General features: G+C 39.7%; 1 long non-coding RNA gene across 1 annotated transcript in view; it reads right to left on the bottom strand.

Annotated features, from left to right (window-relative positions):
* The window catches only part of LOC144587055 (uncharacterized), a 663,623-nt gene that overhangs the window by 467,200 nt on the left and 171,844 nt on the right, over window positions 1-24,579 (bottom strand). The gene's annotated exons all lie outside the window — the stretch shown is intronic.

The following is a 24,579-nucleotide window of genomic DNA, read 5'->3' as shown; positions in this document are numbered from 1 at the left end:
GACCGAGAACTCCCAGAAGTACAAGCTGGATTCCGAAGAGGCAGAGGCACTCAAGACCAAATTGCTAACTTGTGCTGGATTATGGAGAAAGCCAGAGAGTTCCAGAAAAATATCTACTTCTCCTTCATTGACTATGCAAAAGCCTTTGACTGTGTGGACCACAAGAAACTATGGCAAGTTCTTAAAGAAATTGGAGTGCCTGACCACCTTATCTATCTACTGAGAAACCTATATGTGGTACAGGAAGCAAGAGTTTGAACTCGATATGGAACAACTGATTGGTTCAAAATTGGGAAAGGAGTACGATAAGGCTGTATATTGTCCCCCAGCTTATTCAACTTATATGCAGAATACATCATGCGGAAGGCTGGACTGGAGGAATCCCAAGCTGGAGTTAAGATTGCCGGAAGAAATATCCACAACCTCCAATATGCAGATGACACCACTCTGATGGCAGAAAGTGAGGAGGAATTAAAGAACCTTGTAATGAGGGTGAAAGAGGAGAGTGCAAAAAACGGCCTAAAACTCAACATCAAAAAAACTAAGATCATGGCCACTGGTCCCATCACCTCCTGGGAAATAGAAGGGGAAGATATGGAGGCAGTGACAGATTTTATTTTCCTGGGCTCCATGATCACTGCAGATGGAGACAGCAGCCATGAAATTAAAAGACGCCTGCTTCTTGGGAGGAAAGCGATAACAAATCTTGACAGCATCTTAAAAAGCAGAGACATCACCTTGCCAACAAAAGTCCGAATAGTCAAAGCTATGGTTTTTCCTGTTGTGATGTATGGAAGTGAGAGCTGGACCATAAAGAAAACAGACCGCCGAAGAATTGATGCCTTTGAATTGTGGTGCTGGAGGAGACTCTTGAGAATCCCCTGGACTGCAAGGAGAACAAACCTATCAATTCTAAAGGAAATCAACCCTGAGTGCTCACTGGAAGGACAGATCCTGAAGCTGAGGCTCCAGTACTTTGGCCATCTAATGAGAAGAAAAGACTCCCTGGAAAAGACCCTGATGTTGGGAAAGTGTGAAGGCAAGAGGAGAAGGGGACGACCGAGGATGAGATGGCTGGACAGTGTCTGCGAAGCAACCAACATGAATTTGACACAACTCTGGGAGGCAGTAGAAGATAGGAGGGCCTGGCGTGCTCTGGTCCATGGGGTCACGAAGAGTCGGACACGACTGAACAACTAAACAACAACAACAACAACACCTGGAAGATGGCTTTAAATGCAAGTTGCTGCATCCAGAATCAAAACAGCTATGATAACATTCAGCCTCCAGTGTGAGAGGTACCACCGCAACAAGAAGAGTGAACATCCCTAGCTGTTGTTCCTGGCCAGAGTTTAGGGAGGAGGAAACACTGGCAAACCCTGATAACTAGTATTACTGATCAAGGTTGGCTCATGGTAAGCTTCTTCCTGGAACAAAGCCTGTTCAAAAGAGGCCAGCTTTGTGGGATATTATAAACACAGTTTCCTTTTCCTAACATACATACCACAGGAACAAGTGTGAAAAGGCTTTTATGCTAGAGAATGCCACAAAGCAAATGGACATAATTATACAAGACTCGTAAAACCTTTTCATTTGAACACAAGTAAAGAAGACGGAACATTTGTGGGGAGTAGCACATGATTCTGAGTATAAATAAGTTGATCCTCTTTCTATAGTGGATGCTTTTAAGAGTGGCAAACTATGCTTCCTTCCAGTACAATTAGCTGCAGGGGTGGGTGTGAAGTGCAATTCAGAATTGCTTCCTTGGTAACTTTGTGAAAACAGAGGGAGCAGGCACTCCATATGTTGAATCAGGTTCTTCTTGACAAACCTCTGAAATACAATATATGTTTCATATATGAAAGTAAGACACAGCCACGCACATGCCACAAATATCAGACACAGAGATAAATCATGTCCTTAATTGCTTCACTGAATCATGCAGAATTCTCACTACGTTGTGATTATTTTCTAGGGTAGGGTGCCCATTGGGCATTAGCAGGCCTCCAGCTGTCATCAGTAGAAAGGCTATTGAGAATTAAATGGATTAAGTGGGGCAAACTAATGTTCTTTGGTGAGGACTTCGTGTGCTTTCTCAATCGTTGTTTGGATAAGGGAAAGGGGAGGTAGTGGAGGAAAAGAGAACTTGGTCTGCAGCAAGAGGTCTTGCTAAAGAGGCCACAAGGGAGACTCAGTTGCCGGTGGTCTCCAAAATTTGCTTTGAACCACAGTTCGCACCAGGGGCAAAGGTTCAGTTCCTACGTTCTACTGCTCAAGAGACCATTATATGAATGGCAGGGAGCCTTCCTTATTTCCCCTATGAGCTTTTCTCAGCTGCACAGAAGGGCAGGCATAAGTGCAGGACTTCAGTGTATTACACAAATACTGTCCATATGATGAGGAGAAATGTTGTTGTAACACTCAGAGCTAGAGCCCAAGTTAATCCTAGAGCAAATCTGTTGAAATGCATTAGCCTTGTCAGTCAAACTCACTTAAGTCCCATTAATTTCAGTAGATCAACTCTAAGTAGGACAGACACTGAATTGGCCTTAGAATGCAGAGCAAATTGATTCAGGATGTTTACCACATTTCTATTTCTGAAGCACAAAATATATGGGATGATTTACGATGTCTATCGTAGATGTTTTGGATTATAGCTACTATTGGCTATAGCCAGCATGGCTCATGGTCAGGAATGATGGGATATGTAGTTCAAAACATCATGAGAATATTTTATTTATTTATTTATTTATTTATTTAATTTATATGCCGCCCACACTACCCGAAGGTCTCTGGGCGGCTTACAGCATTTAAAATACAATAAAATTATGTAGCAATTAAAATACAATTAAAATATATATAAAATTGCCATCGGACCCACAGCTAATATTATTTCAGTTAAAAGCCTTCTGGAACAGGAAGGTTTTGACCTGGCGCCGAAATGTCATCAGTGTCGGCGCCAGACGAATCTCAGTCAGGAGGGCATTCCATAGTCTGGGGGCAGCTGCCGAAAAGGGAAAGCTGCTTAAGACATTTCTCTTGGATCACAAATTTTTGCTCTCTACGTGGATGGATTCTTTCCAGGGTCCTTTCCATTACTATTCTCCTTTAGTGAATGGAAGGTTGATCCATGAACAGAGAAAAAGTTTCAGATCTTAGCTGAACTATTTAAACTCATCTTTGCAGTTGCTACAAATATGAGTCAATCTGCACATGCAGGGATTCATCATTCTGTGTGCATAAATTACAACTTCTAGAAGATGGTCTTAAACTCACATTTTGAGTTTAGTAACAGAAATTCAAGGGATGCTGGCTAGATCTACACAATCTTTTAAAAAGGGGAAGAATCTTATAGGAGCAATAAAGGTATAATGTGCAAATTGATGAGGAATAAATTAATAAACAAGGTTGCAAAGATATTCACAGCACTATTAGCAAAAAGAATGAATAATTTCAATACTAAATGTATTAAAACACATCAAACAGGTATTATACCTTGAAGAAAAATGACTAGGAGTGTTAAATGTAATAAATGGAGTACTTTTTTTTTTTAAAAAAAAGGTTAGTGCAGCTTTAATTTCCTTAGATATTTTCAAGGCATTTGATTTGGTAGAATGGCCAACACTGAAAATGATAATTAAGGAATTAGGGTTTGGTGAATGCTTTGAAGGAATAATTGAACAATTACATTCAGAGAATACTTCAGCAGTACAGTACTAGTAAATTATGGTATAACAACAGATATGTCTAGGCCAAGGAACTAGACAAGGTTGCCCCCTTTCCCCTGTATTGTTTACTTTCATTGAAGAACTATTAGCAAGTGCTGTTAGAAGAGATAATAAAATAATAGGTATTAGTAACGGAGTAAAGATCAGCTTATTTGCTGATTACATCTTATTAACAATAAAAAAAATCTGTTAAAGGCCATGAGGAGGTTAAAGTCACATTCAAAAGATTTTGTGAGATAACCAGCTTATTGATGATGATGATGATATGCCATAGAGGGTACCAAAAAACAGAAACATATTTTCACATGTGGTGGGAATGCAAGAATATACTGGAATTTTGGCAATTGTTTTTTTTTTAAATAAAAGAATCTAAATTTATCTGTATGTTCTAAAATAGTGCTTTTATGAATAATTGAAAAGGAGGTAGGTAATCGGACAACTAGATCATTAGTTTCCAATTTGCTAGCAGCTGCAAGAGTGATTGTTGCTAGGAACCGGAACCGCATAGTGAAGTATGGGATATAGCCATTAACAATAAACTTACATGTAATATAAGAATTAAGAGGACAGTAATTAATGGAGATGTGTTGTAAACACCCAGACAATGTAGTTGCTGACCTTGAGCCAGACATCCTGGAGAGTGAAGTCAAGTGGGCCTTAGAAAGCCTGGCTAACAATAAGGCCAGTGGAGGTGAGGACATTCCAGTTGAACTATTTAAAATCTTAAAAGATGATGCTGTTAAGGTGCTACATTCAATATGCCAGCAAGTTTGGAAAACTCAACAGTGGCCAGAGGATTGGAAAAGATCAGTCTATATCCCAATCCCAAAGAAAGGCAGTGCCAAAGAATGCTCCAACTACCGTACAATTGCACTCATTTCCCACGCTAGCAAGGTTATGCCCCAAATCCTCCAAGGTAGGCTTCAGCAGTATGTGGACCGAGAACTCCCAGAAGTACAAGCTGGATTCTGAAGGGGCAGAGGAACTCGAGACCAAATTGCTAACATGCGCTGGATTATGGAGAAAGCCAGAGAGTTCCAGAAAAATATCTACTTCTGCTTCATTGACTATGCAAAAGCCTTTGACTGTGTGGACCACAGCAAACTATGGCAAGTCCTTAAAGAAATGGGAGTGCCTGACCACCTTGTCTATCTCCTGAGAAACCTATATGTGGTACAGGAAGCAAGAGTTCGAACTGGATATGGAACAACTGATTGGTTCAAAATTGGGAAAGGAGTACGACAAGGCTGTATATTGGCCCCCGGCTTATTTAACTTATATGCAGAATACATCATGCGGAAGGCTGGACTGGAGGAATCCCAAACCGGAATTAAGATTGCCGGAAGAAATATCAACAATCTCAGATATGCAGATGATACCACTCTGATGGCAGAAAGTGAGGAGGAATTAAAGAACCTTGTAATGAGGGTGAAAGAGGAGAGTGCAAAAAACGGCCTAAAACTCAACATCAAAAAAACTAAGATCATGGCCACTGGTCCCATCACCTCCTGGCAAATAGAAGGGGAAGATATGGAAGCAGTGACAGATTTTACTTTCTTGGGATCCATGATCACTGCAGATGGAGACAGCAGCCACGAAATTAAAAGACGCCTGCTTCTGGGGAGGAAAGCGATGACAAACCTTGACAGCATCTTAAAAAGCAGAGACATCACCTTGCCAACAAAAGTCCGAATAGTCAAAGCTATGGTTTTTCCTGTTGTGATGTATGGATGTGATAGCTGGGCCATAAAGAAAGCAGACCGCCGAAGAATTGATGCCTTTGAATTGTGGTGCTGGAGGAGGCTCTTGAGAGTCCCCTGGACTGCAAGAAGAACAAACCTATCAATTCTAAAGGAAATCAACCCTGAGTGCTCACTGGAAGGACAGATCCTGAAGCTGAGGCTCCAGTACTTTGGCCATCTCATGAGAAGAGAAGACTCGTTGGAAAAGACCTTGATGTTAGGAAAGTGTGACGGCAAAAGGAGAAGGGGTCGACAGAGGATGAGATGGTTGGACAGTGTCATCGAAGCAACCAACATGAAATTGACAGAACTCCGGGAGGCAGTGGAAGATAGGAGGGCCTGGCGTGCTCTGGTCCATGGGGTCACAAAGAGTCGGACACGACTAAACGACTAGACGACCACGTTGTAAACATATGGGGGGAATTTTTGTAAGAATAAAAGAGAAGGGAAAAAACTCACCTCAAGAGTCTGTACAGTTATGGAAGGGGAAGGGGGCTTCCCAAGGGTACATTATATAGGGGTTTCCCTCTCCCAAACACTGGTGGTGGGTTTTCTTTTGGTTGTGGATTTGCCTTTGTTTTTTTTTCTTTATTAGATGTTTAAATTTATGTTTAAAAACTTTAGATGTGTTGTTTCTTTGTATTTGTTTTTTAAATTAAATTTTAAAAACACATCCATAAAACGGTTTAGGACCTCGATACTTGGCGGAACGCCTTCTCCCACCAAGATCTACCCGTGTCACTCGCGCGAGCCAGGAGATAAGGCTGAGGAGCCTAACGCCGAGAGAGGCCCGAAAGGAAAAGACCAGAAACCGGGCCTTCTCGGCGGTGGCTCCTCGCCTTTGGAACAACTTGCCCCCTGAGATTCGCGCGGCTCCCTCGCTGGGCATTTTTAAGAAACAACTAAAAACATTGATGTATAGGCGGGCCTTCCCAACAGAAAACCCTTGACGATCTTTTTCTTATTCTGTTCTTTATTTTTTTTTTAATTTACGTTTCTGCTGTAAAGTCTTAAAGTTACATTGTTGTTTTTACTGTAAGCCGCCTAGAGTGGTCTAATATGATCAGATAGGCGGGATAGAAATAAAATAAATAAATAAATAAATAAAATAAATAAATAAAGGACTAAAACCGGTGATAGGAATCTCCACACATGTATTTCAGCTCTTACCATACTTTCTTTTTCACTGTAACAACATGGAAAATTCAGGCACACTGAAATAACTCTAGGCTATCTGTTACCGTTTATCTTTCAAACAAGCAGAGCTTCCACTGACTTCCGCCAATTTTGCAATAATTATTGGATTGCTGCCACTGTTACATTTGAGTGTGATGGTGATGGCGGTGATGATAATGATTGTGATGAGTTTTGCTTTAGAAGCTCAATCAGTAATTATCTATAATGAAGTAGATCTAGATCATGGGGTCACTTTAACATGAAGTTCATTGTTATACGGAGCAAGAAGGCAGAATCAGTGAATATATTGTCAGACATTTTTTAAAAAATGTCTCCCAGACATAGGTAAGCATGTGCCTCTGGAAACTTTTCTAAGGGATCTCTGAAAACTGAGGGAGTTGTTCAGTCCTGGCTGTAACATACATACTAGCTAGATGAAAAATGAGCATGGTATACTTCATCCACTTAATTTATGCAAATGCTATTCAGACAGCTGGATTTGTTTGTTATGCATTTGGATGCCTGCTAGGAGAAAAAACAGAGCCAAAAATAAAAGGAAACAAACAAAAAGCATAAGTGATCTGGATTCACAAGCATCTCATTCAGAAAAATTCCACTGTCAGCTGAAGATACTAGATAGCAGCCTACAGTCTGACAAGATGAAAATAAATTGCCTGGTGCATTGAGAATTTTCATTTGTGCTTCTAAATTCTAGGGGAACAACTGAAAACCAGGCATCAAACAGTAAAGACTATTTAGCATTTGTACTTCCAAAGAAGTAGTTGTGTTACTCTGTCTCAGTACATTAGCAAAATTAAAGAGGGGGAAAAATAGAGAAAATATTGTGACATTGTAAAGACTAGCAGATATCTTTCAGTATGAGTTTTTGTGGCTCAATATAAAGTTCTTTAGATACAAGGAATGCAAATACTATGTTCTTTATATTTGTATATTGTGGCATTGTAAAGACTAGCAGATATCTTTCAGTATAAGTTTTTGTGGCTTAATATACAGTTTTTTAGATACAAGGAATGCAAGTACTATGTAATTTATATTTGTAATAGCCCCATGATGGTAGAAGTCATAGTTGAGGACAGAGACAATAGACAAAGTGACAACACACTCTTAACATAAGTGGGACTATCAAGATATGCAGTTGCAGACCATAGCATTTATGTAGTATAGTTCAAGGACTTCACACTTTTTTTTCAGTAATCTCACACTTTTTTTCCAGTAATCCTGAGAACTGCACTTCCCTGGTTCAAATTTCACCTGTATAAGATGGCCATTTGTGTCCATCTGATTGTGGAAAATTTGCCTCTGCTAATGGAAAGAAGATATTTTAAAAAAAATTAATTTCCCTTTCCTCCCTCTGCCTTCCAAAACATTGCTCCATACTGATTAATGGAGGTAGACTACTAGGATAGTAAGGTGTTTCTGGGACCTCCAGAACCTATGCAGAAGAGCACAATCAAGACAGTAAATGGTTTGGAAATCAAGCCCTTAAATTTTAAGAATGGTTCTGGGACCTGGGTATGTTTTGTTTGGTGTGGGGGGGGAAATCTGAAAGGTAATATGTTAGATATCATCAAATATTTGGCTCGGGACACGTGGAAGATAGAGTGAGCATGTTTTCTGCTGCTCTAGAAAATAGTGGATATATTCAAATTGCAAGAAAGTGCTTTTGTTAAATATTAGAAGATACTTTTCAACAGAATGAACTGCCTCTAAAGAGGGAACTACTGAATAAGTCAATGGTTTAGGTATCTGGTTGCGAGTTTGATTCCCACTGTGCCTCCCTGACAGAGGCTGGACCCTATGATCCATAGGGACCCTTCCAACTCTTTAAGGTACCACAGTATTTTGTTTTTCAACTCGACAGTTCTGAGATGGTGGTACAGTGGTGGTGCACTCTCCTACACTGGAGGTTCTTAAAATAAAGATTGGATGGCCATCAGTCAGGGCTCTTTTAGCTTTGGACATTCTTCTCTAGCAAAGTGTTAGAGTCAATGATTCTAGGGTTGTTTTCAGATCAACAATTCTGCAATTATAAGAGGATGCAAAAAATAAAGGCAAAAGACCCTACTGATTTGTATAAAATTGCATATGCTAATTTATATGACTGGATGCAACATTAGATTTTTTAAAAATATAATTGACAGAGAATTGCAATACATCTTACCTGAGTGAAGAATCGAGTCTATGAGCATACAATAAAGAAAGAAGGGAGTGGAGAAGACAGTGATCAGGCCATGTATTTGTCTGCTGCCCAGCTGTCTACATGGATGGACAACTTCAAGGTCCTTGATGTCCCTCCTTGTGGCATTTTATCTTTAAACCTAATTAGGACTGGACAGCTATTAAAATGGAGGACACTGACAAAGCAGTATGACAGGCCTTCAAATAATGACTGTCCTCCTTAAAGAGAGTGTGTGGCCACACTGGGGGTCATTAAAGGAAACTGGCCAAAACTGTTTTCCGTCCTCTGGCATTAACAGCGGTCTTCACTTACACCAAAGAACTCTTCAAACTGAAGGAATTGTTCTGTTCACAGGAGGCTGGAATGGTTATGACCCTTAGTCATTTGGGACTATCTAGTGTTTCATATATAATTAAGCAATCCGTCATTCTTGTGATACTTAGGTTGTAAGTGACATCAGCTGGTCGTCTTTTTACTCCGAAGCTTCTGGAAGCTTGAAGGATGGTTCATCTGTTTTACACCTTAACCAGCTTTGGTTATTCTAATCCTGCCTTCCTCCTTTTTAATGTTTTTCCACTGTTCACGGCTCTTGTGGACAATGAGTGGGGAAACTATGCATTTTACACAATAAAATCTGGTTCCTTTCACAGCATTTCAAGTTGTGCAAATCAAACTGGATCAAGAACTGCTTTTAAAATTTCCCGTTTTGCTGTTTATTAGCTGAATACTCCTTCTCCTTTATTAAACTCCCCTTCAATGGGAATTGGCCCTGTATTAATATTAATTTTCTAAATCAATTGGCTTTTTTATAAAAGGTTTGCTTCATGACCAGTTTTATTCTTTACTAGCCTACTGAGTGGTCTTTGAAGTAGTGTCAAGGAAATATAGATGAATTATGTCACTTGTTCCTCCTTGATGTCTTTTTTTTTTTTTTTTTTTTTGACCTGTTTGAAAAACTACTGAGAACAAAGGCTTCTGGCTCCTTTTCAGAGACACAGAGGATTCAACACAATGTTAATCTTTGGCTGTGTATTGATTCTATGCCTGTGGTCTTAATTTACTTAGTAGCAAAGAAAGTCATGTTTCTGATTTACATTTTGGCCACTTAAAAATGATGGAACTTCTTCTCTTTTGTGTTGCTATTATAACTTCTTCCATTTTAAAACCTAATATATATGAGATATGCTTGCACATTTACTAATGAACACTTGTAATTTCAAAGGGTATCCTAGCAACCTCACGTCTGTCTTCCTGACTGACAGTTTGCGTTATGTGAACACTTTTTTTTTTAACCTCAGGCCATAATTGATCTTTCTCTTTATATCTCTTTTTCTTTCCTATGGCACCCCTGTAAAACAAATGATAAGACTACTGTAACATGAAGATAATACTGCTTCAGCATGTGTGTGTGTGGGGGGGGACTATGAGCAGAGTTATGTATCTGCCAATTAGAGAGAATATACAGTAAAAAGACGTATAGGGACATTGTTGCAATCGTTTTTGCTAATAATTTATCACTAACAATTTTCCTCATAGATGGAACAAAATTTGTTAAGGTTTTCTGCCTGCCCTTGTCTTAAGCGAAGCACAAGCTAGAGGTACCAAGTTTCAGAACATTGGACTCTCGGGGTTCATCCACACTGTGAACTTTGGTGTGATTCGGGTGATGCTTTAAAAGATTGTTGTCTTCTGTACAATCTAAATCTCGGTAGAGTTGGCAGAACAAATAACTATTTTGCATCTCAATGAATCATACCCCCAAACTGCACGCCCTAGCCCTGTGCCAGAAAGATGTGGACCAGCTCTTAAAGGAGAAGGGTTGGTCATTTTAAGTAGAAACACAAGCAGATTAGGTCTTTTCCCCAAACAGTGCTATCAGGGAACCACACATAACTATAAGGCTGAATTCCCCCACCCCCCAAAAAAAATTCTAGGAAAACAAAGAAAAGAACAGTTAACCTGAACTTCTTTGAGGAGAAAGGAATAGAAGTGTGGCTAAAATTAACATTGTCAGCACAGACCTCTGAAGGGCCTTCTGTTTCTGAAACCCTTATCTGAATATTATTTATTTATTTATTTATTTATTTATTTATTTATTTATTTATTTATTTATTTATTTATTTATTTATTTATTTATTATATTTCTATCCCGCCCATCTAGACCAAAGGTCCTGTATGGAATCTGTAAAAGCAACAATGCTTCACTCACCTCCTTGCCTTCCGGATTAAGCCAAATGATGTGTTATTTACCACAGACCTACTATAACATTCTGACATTTTTCTTTCTTTACAAGTCAGATGCTTATGCAACAGCTGTATTCTGTCTCTCTTCAAGAAGACAGTTTTTCTGCTCTTCTCTCTTTCTCCTCCCATTTTATTACATCCCCCTTCAGGCCAGCATACCTTATGATTTGCCTCATAGGACTGTTTTGTGTTTAATGGAACTATTGGGAACTTTCTGATAAGGCAGATTTATAGACAATACTGGCCATAAGACAAGTTACATATAACCGGACAAGTACCAAAATAACAAGCACACTAGCAAATGTCAGAGTAAGATTTACTTTACTCCCATTTTGAATCTCTGTCAGAATCATTGTCACAATGCCTTTGCTCGGATCACTACTATACTCATGGACAAGTTATTTGATATTTTGCTTACTGCTTAAGAAGTAATAAATTATAAGGAATGTAGTTACCTGTAGCTGGGTAATGGGTAGTGTGTTTATTAATTACAATATTACTTGAACAGGGAAGACGGATGCTATTTAGAGTATTGCCTAGTTTCATTTATAAGTTAATTTTAAACAGATGTTTGAGGCATTTTGAGCGGATTTTCCTCACTTTTGTCCCATTTGGTCTAAATGGCAAGGGAATTATTCTTTTTTATCTTAAGGTGCATTATCAGAATTGGCCACTAGAAGATTTCCCTGTACAGTGTTTTTCTAACTAGTTGGTGAGGTCGGACGGGCAATACAACAAATTAGTTGCATGACCTGAACATTAATCATAATAATAGAAGCCTGACTACTGAGAAATGAGTAACACATTGAATTCTTTTTCAAAATGTAACATTCCAAATTGTAGTCCTAGGTCTACGTGCAGGGAATACTTTTGGCTGGAACTGGAATACTGGTGGTGTTAATAAGTGTGGCAAAAACCTACAGAGCTTGAGAATCTAGGGAGTTTTATTCTAAAGAAGTAACATTTCCAAGTCCTGGAAATGAGTGTGAATTACATGTGTTAAGCATTAGAGGATGGGGAAAAGAGCTTTCTATTGAGGAACAGAGCCTAACAATTCCTGCTTTGTGGGCAAGTTTGTACTTGGTTTATATATTAGAGTTCCTGAAAAGCAATGTCACAGTCCAGCTATAAGCTGAATCACTTTCTCTCAACTACAAGCTTAAGCATTCACATTTCATTCCAGGAATTAACCTAGAAAGTATCTGAAAAGCTCAGCAAATATTTGTAGAAGCAAAAAGGACTAACCAAAGGTATTCATGAAACAATTTTTGCACCTGTTTGCAAAAATTAATTTTCATCAGCAAACACAGGAAAAGGCCTGATGAATATTCATTACAGAAGCAACGCAGCATTACATCAGTTTGGGCAAAATACATGAGAATGATGTCAGGAAGAATGTGCTTTCTGTTCAAAATATATGCAAAAGATAATAAGGGAGACTGCTAGACACCTGATAGCATGTGTGTTGAAAGATAAATAAATGGTGGTACCTTTCTAACTTATGCAGAGCAAAATACTATTGTACTTCATAAGCATAAATTTATTCTTAATTGTTCCAAATGTATTTATATATTCCACCTTTCTCCCAAGTCTGGGATGCAAGGTAACTTTTGTATAAATTCAAAAGATCTATCTATACTACTAAAAATATTGTGAAATTTATCACAATGTTAAAAAAGAGGTATTAAAGGGATCTTCAAATGCACATTCGATTTTAAAAGAAGAGGACACCACCCACCAATTTAAACTCCTGTCTCTTCCAAAAGCCGGTCAGTTTAAGAGTCTACCAGAACAAATGTGTCTTTGCCCACTGATGGAAGGACAACGGGACAACAGGAAGGGGGGGGCAACCTAACCTCAGAAGAGAGTTCCACAACCCTGCACCCACCATGAAGGTCTTGTTTTGTAACCTCACTAAACATGCCTGTGGGAATCTTAAAACCTAAACAGGATTATATAGGGTAATACAGTCATTCAAATGCAGCCCAGGAAGCAAGCTTTACTTTACAGCAGTTAAAAGTAGTCTGGCACCTTCAAAGCTAAATTAGTGCTCAAGACTTTTAGGCTTCATGGATGTTCTCTGTCCTATCATAGGGCTGCTGTACTTAAAATAAACTTAGTAATCAGCACATTGCTTTAACAGTCTTTCATTCAAGTGGTACATGACTCTCTTCATCTCAAGAATTCTCACAAAGCATCACCATTAACCCCTTTAATCAAGAAAGGGGGAAAAGCCTGTTTGGTCTTCCCAAAATAAAACAATGGCAGCAGAAAGAGGGCTCCATTGCTTTAGTCCCTGAGGAAGACAAATAAAAGGCTTAAAATTCTTCCCCTCCCTCTCCTCCGGGTATTTGAATACGGTAATTTCCTCAATTCTTTATTTAAGTATTAAAAACTCTGTCAACTCTTAATCATTCAAGGTTTCAAGCATGGCTCATCTATCAACCCTTCTACTTTGGCTTAAATGAAACATTTGCAAAGTCCTGGCTTCACTTTGCATGCAGCTCTGCAGTGATCATAGTTGTCTTTCTTATCATAAATACTCTGGGTTGGATCCAGATCTACTGTTCCATGAGCAGATGGGCTTCTTCCATTTGTGGAAATGAGTCACATCTGACAGAGGATTCCTCTTTATGAATGGGATGCTCCCACACGTGGAAAACAGAGAAATAATTCAATTCTTCAAAAAATACTCTGGTTTATGAATGTGGGTATTGTGCTTTTGTGTCCACAATTCAAAAGGCCAGGAAATGGTCCAAAATTGCAGCAAAGTAATAGGTGCATGACTGAGCATGACTGCCATTCATAAAATGATATCAAGCAAAGAAAAATCCCAGAAGCTGACTCCTTTTTTTTTAAGCAATTAGCCACTTCTCACCCAAACACAAAACAATTGTCAGGGTTGTTTTCCAATGGGTGTGAATGGCAGACTGACTTCTACACCTGTGCCAAACCTGGTGCTGATTCAAAGTCTAGTTTCAAATTTTTATATATATATTTGTTTGGGCTGCCCCCATTTTTAGAATCGCCATGTAGAATGTTGATTTGCTCTGCCGCATAACTGCACTGTTGTGGAGTTATTATGCTTGCCAATCCCACCCTCATAGAGTCAAAAGCCTCCCTGCACAGGAGTGCCGACAGTCTTCCAATATTTCAAAGTAGTTTTTTAAGTAGTGTGTGAAGCAAAATGGTCTCTTCTTCCTTCTGTGTGAAGGAATATTCATATTATGAGGAGTTCTTCTTTGCAAAACTCTGGACCCTATCCATAAAAGTATGAGTGGATGACAGACATATAAACAATAGGAGACCAAAACTGGATAATATGAAGTGATGCTAGCACATGGACACTTTCCTCCACACATTCAAGAGTTTACAACTTACTGTGGTGATCGTCCTTGCTGTCCCTGTTTATTTTGGTCCTCACAAGGCTCACACCCATCTCTCTTCTAGCTGCCACCAGGTATTCTCCTAATACCAATTATGTTATACACGTGTGCTGCCAACACTAAGGTTTATTAAACTTAGGAATCAGATGTTTAATCAACAAAGATTCTTTTATTGTCAAGTAAATCATAAAGGTAAATCACGTATGAACTGTTTCAGGTATTAACATGGCTTGGCTAATGTATGCAATCACTTTTATTCCAAGCTACTATATACTTTTGATCACTATCTCTCTTGTAGTACTTATAACTTCATTCCAGGTTGTTTAATGTTGTTTAACCTTCTCAATTCCCTCTCCTAACACTCTCAACTCCATTCACTAACCCTCTCCCTCTCTCTTCTCAACCCTAACTGCCTTTCCACATCTCCAACTGTCTCTCTGACTATCTAACTCCATCCCTCCTGCCCTATCCTTGTCTCCTCCCAAAAATAAAACAATGGCACAGAGCTGGACAGGCAGGAATGACGTCACCTGTTGCCATTTCGCTACACTTACCTTTATTATTTATATGGGTATTAAAGAGAACACCCATGTAGCCCTGACATGGCCACACCAAACATGATTGTTCCATAATACATTCCACCAGATGAGCAAGAGCCAATCAGAAAGAGACACAGGGTCAGCCTAAGATATTTTGTTGCTTTCTGTGGCCCAATAGGAAGAGATGAAGGAGAGAGGCACTTGGCACATGGGTATCTCCTGTACACTATTTGTTTTAGTCCAGAGGACAGAGAAATTCTTAGAAAAGGACTGTGCTTACAAATTTTCAGATCTGAAAGAGAGAGAGAGAACTGGACAGTTGAGAGCAGAATTGTGCCCTTATCACCTTGCTAGTCAGTGTATAAACAAAATTGAGCTGGGTTGACCAAACGTCTAGCTCAGTGTGAGACAGCTTCCTAGGCACTATGTTAACATTCTTGAAATTCCATGGAGAACCTAATGGTGAGAAAAGTCAGGGGAAGACTTTGGTTGCTTCATAGTTAATAGACACAGTTCCCCCGCTCCATCCTTGCTCCTGCCTTATACAACCACTGCTTTCCTCTGAAGGGCATTCTCTGGACAGCTGCCATACCTAATCCTTCATGTGCATATTTCTTAAAGGGATTTTTAGAAACAACAGCAGGAGGAACCCAAAGCCTAAGATCACCTGGAGGTCTGTTTTATTTGAAGTTCTGCATGTGACAGGCTGACGGAATTAAACAAGAAGCCTTTTGTGTCTCCTGGCTAATCCTCTGAATGTGATGAAAGCTTATGATGACTAATAGATTCTTTCAGCGTTTCTAAATGATTATTTTGAAACATGACAAATGCATAAAAAAAGCACAACAGCCTAAATAGAGACAAAGTTTCAAAACACATCGTTGTGGAAGTATTTCTAGATCAGAGATAAGCAACATCCAGATGTTGCTGGATTGCAGCTCCCATCAATAGAGCCAGCAAAAGGTGAGGGATGGTGGGCTTTTTAGCCAAACAATCCGGAGGAGCTTAAACTGCCAATCTCGTTCTACATGTTTGCTTCTGTTATTTATTTGTTTAATGAACAACCCTTGCAAATGACACAAACTGTAGAAATTGTTTGGTATAGTCCTAGTCTAAACGGGAGACACAATATAAAAAAGTTTTTGCCTGTGCTAACTCATGGTTTTCTTGCCTCATCCTGATATGGCATGTATAACTTGACAGTGTATACGGAAAGATGTGACGGTTGATTTAAGAAGCTAAAAGAGAAATACACACAGTGAAGACAAAAAGGCGACACAATGCATTGGTATTACTGTGATGACAAGTTGAGATGAAGGAGCTAAGGGTGGAGTTGGAATACTTGGTGTTAAGTGAGAACAGATACAACACACACATTGGAAGATTGGTGGAATGGTTAGAATGAGTAGGGTACCTAAAGGACTACTTTCTACCACATAAAGCTGTCCCATTTTGGCCTTTGTCTCTGTCTCACACCCCTTACAGGCATGTTTGGCAAGGGTGTAACAGAAGCCACTCTTGGCTGCTGCTAAGGCTATGCTTCTCTCTTCTGAGGGAGGTTTGTCTGGCCCCCTCCTTATTGATATTTTTCTGGCAAGTGAAAGCATTTTTATTTAGTACAGCCTTAGGCCACCGACCAGGTCCTTTTAATCATGGGTGTTGTTTTGTTAAATAATTGTACATTGTGTTGAGTATTTGTTTTAATCTGATAAAATTTATTCAGTGCTGTTTTAATATTGTGCTTTGCTTGCTTTTAGTGAAACTGTTTTTTTAAACTTATGTTGTAAGCTGCCTTGAGTCTCACAAGGGAGAAATGCATGCATAGATATAATCTGGAATAACAGAATATGAAGAAATCTTAAGAGTAGGTAGTTCCCGCACTTGTTCCTATCAGGGTATTTCCTTCCATTCCTCTCTGGTTTTTTGTACTCCTCACATTGAGTGTCTATGGCCACCAAGTGTGGTGGCAGCAGGGCTTTTGTGTACTTCAAAACTTGGGGTTCCCCTAGCCTGCTAATGCCTCCTCTCTGAGACCCAGTGTATCATGGATGGAGTGTCAGACTGGGACCTAGGAGATATGGATTCAAATCTTTGCTCAGCCATGGTTGTTTACTGGATGTGGGTGGATGGCACTGGAAAATCCATTCCTTAAATATCTCACAAATCTTGTAAATCTAGTCAGAACTGATTCAACAGCACATAATACACATACGATCACAAAGGATCCTTATGAAGAGCAGCGCATGTGATACTTGGTGTGTTCCCCTTTACTTCTTTGAGGTTTGGAGAAGGAAACCTACAGTCAGAAGAGGAAGGATGGGAAGGTGCAGTTGCGGGAGTTAGAAGAAAGAGTAGCAGTGCAACAGCCAGCCAGCAGGATTGGGATGGGCATGATTCTACCTCCGAAGTCAGTGGCTCCCAACCACAGCTGGTGGTGAAGGCTTCTGGCAATTGCAGTCCAAGAACACCTAGGGCTATCCAAGGTTGGGAACCCCTGTTCTAAACAATTGTTTGTACTTATGAATCTGCATGTACGTATTCACAGACATGGGAAGAGCACTGCCCAATTGTCTTCTAGAAAAGTAATGGGAAAGCATAGATGGAAAGCTTGAGCCGCTATGTTGCCGATACTCTCGGACAACCTGTTAGCAGACTCTTGGTACATAATTTCTTTATTTTATAACCGGAAGGTTGCACTCCCTCTATAAGCTTCTAAAACTCTCTCTCTAAGCTTCCTAAGAAGTGGAGAATGTGCTATTGAGGGTGGACTACCTCTGAAGCCTATCCCCAGGATGATTCCCTAATACCAGGAAATGAGGAAGAGCTGCCTCCCCTTCAAGCTTCTGCAAAATTGGTTCTGTGTCTCAAGTGCATGTATCAACTCTTGAATGTTTTTGCTTTGTAAAGTTCAGGGCAGCCTCCAGCTCACCTATGGATAATGCAAAACATTCAGATACAGAGGAACCTGGGGAAATAATGTGTTGCAGTAAACCTGCCATTAAACATGCAGTAAATCACAGGAGCAGTAATGTTTAAATAGCGCATATGGGAAGAGAAAGCATCCATTTGGGTTTTCCTTTATTGCAGTTCCTTGAGTATGTTCTCACATGTGCCACAGTTGTGAAAGGCAATTTCTGAAGACATAAATTTTGTAAGAGAAACTTCAGTTATTTGGAGCTACTGGCAATAAACTCCACCACCCATCCTGTCACCTCAGGCACAAATGCTGAGAAATGTTTTAAAGGAGATTTTTGCTTCATTCTAGCAGAAATTAAAGTCAACAAGGCCATTAGAATTGTGTATTAATGATTGCAAGATAACAAATCTTGTACATAAGAGTAGTAACTTCAATAAATCAGACAGTTGTATTCATAGCCACATCTTTTGTGCTTATGTAAAAATCATCTTAAGAGTGATGTATAAATTCAGTGGTTTCCATCCAGAAATCACTGTTATGTAAACTGAAGGGCTCCTAACATTTGGAGAAGTGAATAAAATCCAGGTACGGGGACAATGTGTTGCCCCCCCCTCCCGAGATGTCACTGGATCACAACTTCCATAAGCAACCACGTGGTTTAGTGTTTAAGGGACTTAGGACACCCAGGTCTTTGTCCACAGTGACCCATGAAAACACTGGGGGATCTTGGGCTACTTACATTTTCTTATGGTTGTTGAGAGGATGCGGGGTGATGCAGAACTGTGGATGCAGGCCTGGGTTTATGGGAGAAAAGAAGGGATGGACATGTAAAGAAATAGAATTACAGGAATCTGTTGGAGAACCAAACATTCCCCTGCTTTACTGTAAAGCGTATGTCCTGTGATTCACACCTAATTAAAGAAATAATGAATGAATACTTATGAGATTAAGTGGTACCTATAGTCCTTAGCTTGCTTATCATGGGACAGCCTCATTAAGTTTAACAAGACTTCCAAAGTGCATGAATTATGGATGCTGAGGGACTGCTGTTTGTATTTCTCTATTTCCTTCTTGAAATTGAAGAAAGGCTGGTGGTGGCATTGCTGGACTTGTCTGTACAAAAGCTGTTGATTCTCAGCAATGAATGGCTCCGCAATGCATGCAAAACGCATCATGCCTAGGGCCAATTTTAAATTATTCATTCATTTATATGTCATTCTTCTGTTCAGACACCCAGAATGGTGCATAGCATAATTTGACAATCACTATCCATAGAATATTATATGCATTATAGCATGCGGCAGCATAAATACAGCTTTAAAACATTGTTTTCACAAGTGGGGAGGGGGGCAAGGCCCTTAAACTAGATGGGGACCCTACTATGGCAAATACAGCTTCTTCCTCTGCAATGTGTATCAGACTCCTGTGATGTGAGTTAGCCCTGTGGTGCAGTGGTTAAACTGAAGTACTGCAGTCAAGCCTCTGCCTGTGTTTGATCCTGATGGGTTCAGATACCTAGCTTATGGCTGACTCAGCTTTCCACCCTTCTGATGTTCTTAAAATGAGCACCCAACTTGCTGGGGGGGGCAAAGTGTTCCTTGCATAATTATGTTGTAAACTGCCCACAGAGTGCTCTAACACTATGGAGTGGCATATAAGTGAAAAGAATAATACAATAGGACCCCCATATCTGCTAGATCAATATCCGCTGATTCAGTTATCCATGGTCTGAAAATACCACAATTATTAAATGAAAATACCTACAAATATGGATTTTCAAAATGTAATCATCAGACTGGTCACCAGAGGGAAGCAAACACTATGTTATATAGGTAAGCCGCTGCCATTTTGCCTGATCTTCGAGCAGCCTGAGGCAGCTTCCCTCTAGAGCAGCGTTGTCATTGTAAAACTCAGAGCTGGATTGGCTGGCAAGGCAGGAGGAGGGCTGCCGACCTAAACCAAATTGCCCCCTCAAAAAGCTTCCCATCTTCTGCCCTTCCTACCAGCCCTTTCCTCAACACTCCCAGGCAAACAAGGAAATGGGTTCTTAAAAGTCTTTGAAGAAAACCTGCAGAGACATTGAGATTTTGTGTGTTAGAGAGAAAGAGAGAGGATGATGGTCATATTAAGTTTTCAGCATAGGAGAGAGAACATTTCAACCTGGCTCTTACTCACAGAGGCCCCATTGAGATAAAAATTACAGGTACAGGGGAGTCCTGGGTCCAACAGACTGTGTTAGCTATAATACACACTTTTCACTATCCATGGCGGGGCTTGGTGCCAATCCCTCACAGAACAGATCTGGGCTCCTACTGTAATAAAAACCTCTAAATAGGATACAAGGTGCATACATGGCATTGTCATGGCCCCCAATACACACACAGTTCTTAAAACTCACACAAATTAAATGTTGGAGTGTATTTCATATAACATGCATTTCAATCAACATATTCCTAGCATGTGGGGATGTAGAACCTGGGTACTGATCTGCAAATTATGCTGCATTTTGTTATGACAAGAAAACATGAGGGCTAGTCATAGAGAATAACAGGGGAATCCCACAAAAATACTGTACACTAAATGAATACAACAAGCTGGTCATACAGTACATTTTTGCGGATTGTGATTTGCTTTCTTTCATGAATATGTTTTCCAGCTGTAGAAGGAGAATATGCACAAGATGAGAGAACGACTTCTTGACTCTGTTTAAGATTCTAGGAACACATATTGAATCATTTTATCAAGTTGCAGTCTTTCTTTTTTCTTTTCCAAACCAGGGAGGTCATCACCTCCCATTTGAGAGAGAGCAGCACATGAAAACAAGAAGTACTTCATTTTCAGTGGTCCATAAGGGTTGTTACAGGAAGCAGGTGTTTGAGTGTGGCAGACTTAGATCCAAACAAATAGGGAAGGGAATATAAGGTTAGACAAAAGGGTGAAAATCAAGTAATTGAACATCCATTTCTCATGCTCGTGACACTAATTTCCCCTCCCCAGTACAAGCTGTCATTATGATGGACACTCAGCATTTGTTAACTCACTACATAAGAGAAAAACCATTATATTTGTGAAGTCCCTCATGGTCATCTCTCTCCATCCACTTGGCTCCAGAAGGAGCTATACTGTGCCAAACATGTGACATGGAAGCAATAGCCTGAATGATTATTCACAGAATATCTTGTAGCCCAGGTGGTTTATTAACCAAACATGGAGATGTTTCCTGCACACACTTATTGGAGAACAAGTCCAATTAAATCAGAGGGCCTTACTTCCAAGTAAACATAAAGTCATTACAATTGCATGATGCTCACTCTTCTGTATTTAAAAATGCAGAAAACAAATGTCAACAACACAAATGCTTGGATATCAGACAAAAAAGAGACACAAAAACGTCATGGCACCTTAAAAACTAACTACTATAGTTTCCACTAAATGGATTTTCAGGCATTATTCGGATTGTGTTTATTTAATTAGTTATTACCTTTGGCACTAAATTTATAAAATAATATTCTGAGAGGAAGAAATGATAAATAGTGCTAGCCTCTAGCCCTTGCGTTCTTTCTTCCCTTGTTGTTTGAAACTTTTTAATGTGTATTTTAGAAATACACAGTGACAGATCTAGACAGGAAACTCATATGGGTTCCATCAACTTTCAGTTGACTTGCTAATCTGTTGGTATTGATTTTTACAGATGAATAGGCAAACAGCAGCTCTGACAGAAAACAGCCATTATTCACTATCAGTACCCAAGTAAGGGACATAGAAGGAGCCTCCCAAAGGGTAGGAAAGCATTGTGAGGAGACTCAGGCATCCCCTGGGCAATGGGAGTGCAGCCGGAAAATCCTTCACTTCCAGAAGCGTTGCACTGGAACTGCACTGAGCCCACTCTCTTCATGGACGCCAATCCCTTGGATGATGACTGGAGTCAAGGAAATCTGAGAGTTCTTTGAAAGGATATACAGTTCTAAGCAGGACAGATTAGCATTAACACCACGTGAAGTGTTTCTGATTGATCCAGGCCCCAAACCAAATGAACCAGAAATGGATTTGCTGATGCTCAAATTAAGCCACTGGAGAAGACAATAGGTACTAGGAGAAGAGGAAGGCAGTGGAGGGCGGAACAGCTAACAGGAGATACATTTACTCAATAGAAGAGGCCACATCTTCAATTTGTAAAACCTCCCCATACAGGGAGTGAGGAGTGTCGGGAAGTCTTGTTCTTCAAAATGTATGCTGTAATTTATAATTATAGTACTTGGTCTTACCAGGGCTCTCTAATACCTATACTTGGGATCAGGGAATGCTGAAGTAATACACTGCAAGAAAATTTCAGTGCTCACTGGTCTTTTACCAGTTCTCCCCCAGGGGCAGGAGTGCTAACAATTTTCATGGCATCTGTGGGACACAGGAAGGTGTAACGTTGTGGGCTGGCTTGAACAATGCTGTATGTTCCAAGCTGTTGAGCTATGATGTATTCTATATCCCTCATCTGCACCACATGATTACACTGTGACTTTGTTGCCATCTGAGCAGAAGGTATTTAAAGACAAACGGCTTTTAAATTATTCTTATTCACTTCAACCCCTTAGCAGCAATATCTGTCTGATATATTGCACTTAATGTCCACCATTTCCAGATATATTTTCAAAAGAAAACACAGAAGCTTAAGGAGAAAAAAAAAATAACCGCTCACCCACTCCCACTCCTTTCCATGAAAACTGCTAAATGTGTCCTTCCAAAATTGTGCAGGTTTCATAACCAGGGACTATTCTCTGCTGTATGAGAGGCATGCCTTTAAAAAAATTAAACCCACAATGCTCTTGCACCATGCTTGCAGGACCTATTCATCTCCAGCTTGTTGTATGCACTCTTTGTAGAAAGCGTGATTGCCCTTACACATTTCATCCAACCTAGCGTAGAAAAAGGAAAGTTATCAGCAGTTCCTTTATAATAGCAAACACTACAGTATTGAAAATATAAAGGGGCATAGCAGAAATGTCACTGCACAGCTAAGGTATTACTACATCTGAAAATTGCAACAAGTTCTGGAAAATGGAATGATATTATAGTCATTCCTGCATTTACAATTATAGGCAGTGAAAAGCAGAACAATCCCTGAATCAATATTTGGTTTCAGGCCTGAGTTGTATTGAGCAATTTCTGAAGTGATCCAGTTCAGAAAAGCCCTGGGAGTGGATTGCTCTCCTGAGCTCTGGGAGACATGGGCTGAAACTGTTTCTTAGTGTAATAAGTGACAACTAGAGTAGCCCCACTGAATCAGTGGTAATTTGGTGAGTCAACTCCTCCCTAAATTCCATTGATTCAATGGACCTATCCTAGGTCTCTACCCTAGCTTCTTGATATGCTAAGCAACAAGATTCCAGTCATTACATGACAAAAGCAAGGAGGTGACTTGTGCATGTCAGTGAGCATCATGTGTTATTTGCAAATATTGCTTTACCTGGGAGGGTAATACTCCTGCCTCCTGTGTTAGATTGCATTATTTACATCTTGAGAAGAGATATTATTTCATGAGATTATTTGGAGCTCACTTTGCCATGTGATGGAAGCTCATTTAATAATCTAACCATCAAAGCCTTATTCTTCCAGTTACTCGTTACTGCAACAAGGTGTACTTAGTTTTTCACACATGGTTCCTCCATTTTGGCTTAATTCAAACTCCCAGCACACTGAGGAATTAAAATTTCAATCTTTGGCTTTACATCCAGATACCCAATTCATTAAGGTATCCATCTGCGCATGTTATATCAATTGCATCATCTCTCCTCTGACAAGATCTTCCATGCATGTTGTATGACACGTAGATGTCATGTGGTTTGGTATTCGCCCCATTCACATGTTGCTAATCCGGCAGATGAATATCCCAATTTCTCTAAATTGTCCTTAGATCAACTGTTAGTGCTGTTGTAGTATTTAAAAAGCTTTTTCTGGATTTCAGTCTTGTAGACTCGTGTTTATATAAGGGACAAACTACATTTTGTGCTTTCTTACTTCTATCATACTTTGTTAGCACTTCCAGTCATACTGCAGGTGAACCAATACCCACCAGACTGTATACCTTATCTGTAGTATTTGGTTTTTTTACACCTAGTAAGAAATCTAGAAGTCTCATCTAGTGCTATATCTACATGTTTTGCAGGTGTGGATTTGTACCAAACTGAACAGTCAGCAGTAGAAAAATAGAGCCGGTGCTCATGTTCACAGAGCGTGGGGTAAGTCCCCTAGTCAGTTCCAAAAATTTTATCCTATAACTCAACTATTTCTGCATTTCAGATAAGGAACCAAAACCCGATTCATCGCGAATGTGATAGCTATTTTTAAATCTATTTCATTCACTGAAAGAGAAAGAAATCTGCTCCTTGGTTGTTCATCATGATGTGAGTAGGGTGGAAAAAAGTTAGCAAGAGCAATCAAACTACATTTGATAATTGTTGCTGTCTATTTCACAGAAGAGCTAGATCAGTAGTTCCCAACCTTAGGTCCTCAGATATTCTTGGACTAAACACACAGATGCACTTATCACTTGCTGTGCTGGTCAGATTTTCTGGGAGTTGTAGTCCAAGAACATCTGGGACCGAAGATTGGGAACCACTGATCTAGATCATTTATTTATCTGCAAACAAACA

Source organism: Pogona vitticeps, chromosome 2 (assembly GCF_051106095.1).
Source record: "Pogona vitticeps strain Pit_001003342236 chromosome 2, PviZW2.1, whole genome shotgun sequence".
In the NCBI taxonomy this organism is placed as follows: domain Eukaryota; kingdom Metazoa; phylum Chordata; class Lepidosauria; order Squamata; family Agamidae; genus Pogona; species Pogona vitticeps.
This window is presented reverse-complemented; position numbering and strand designations above follow the sequence as displayed.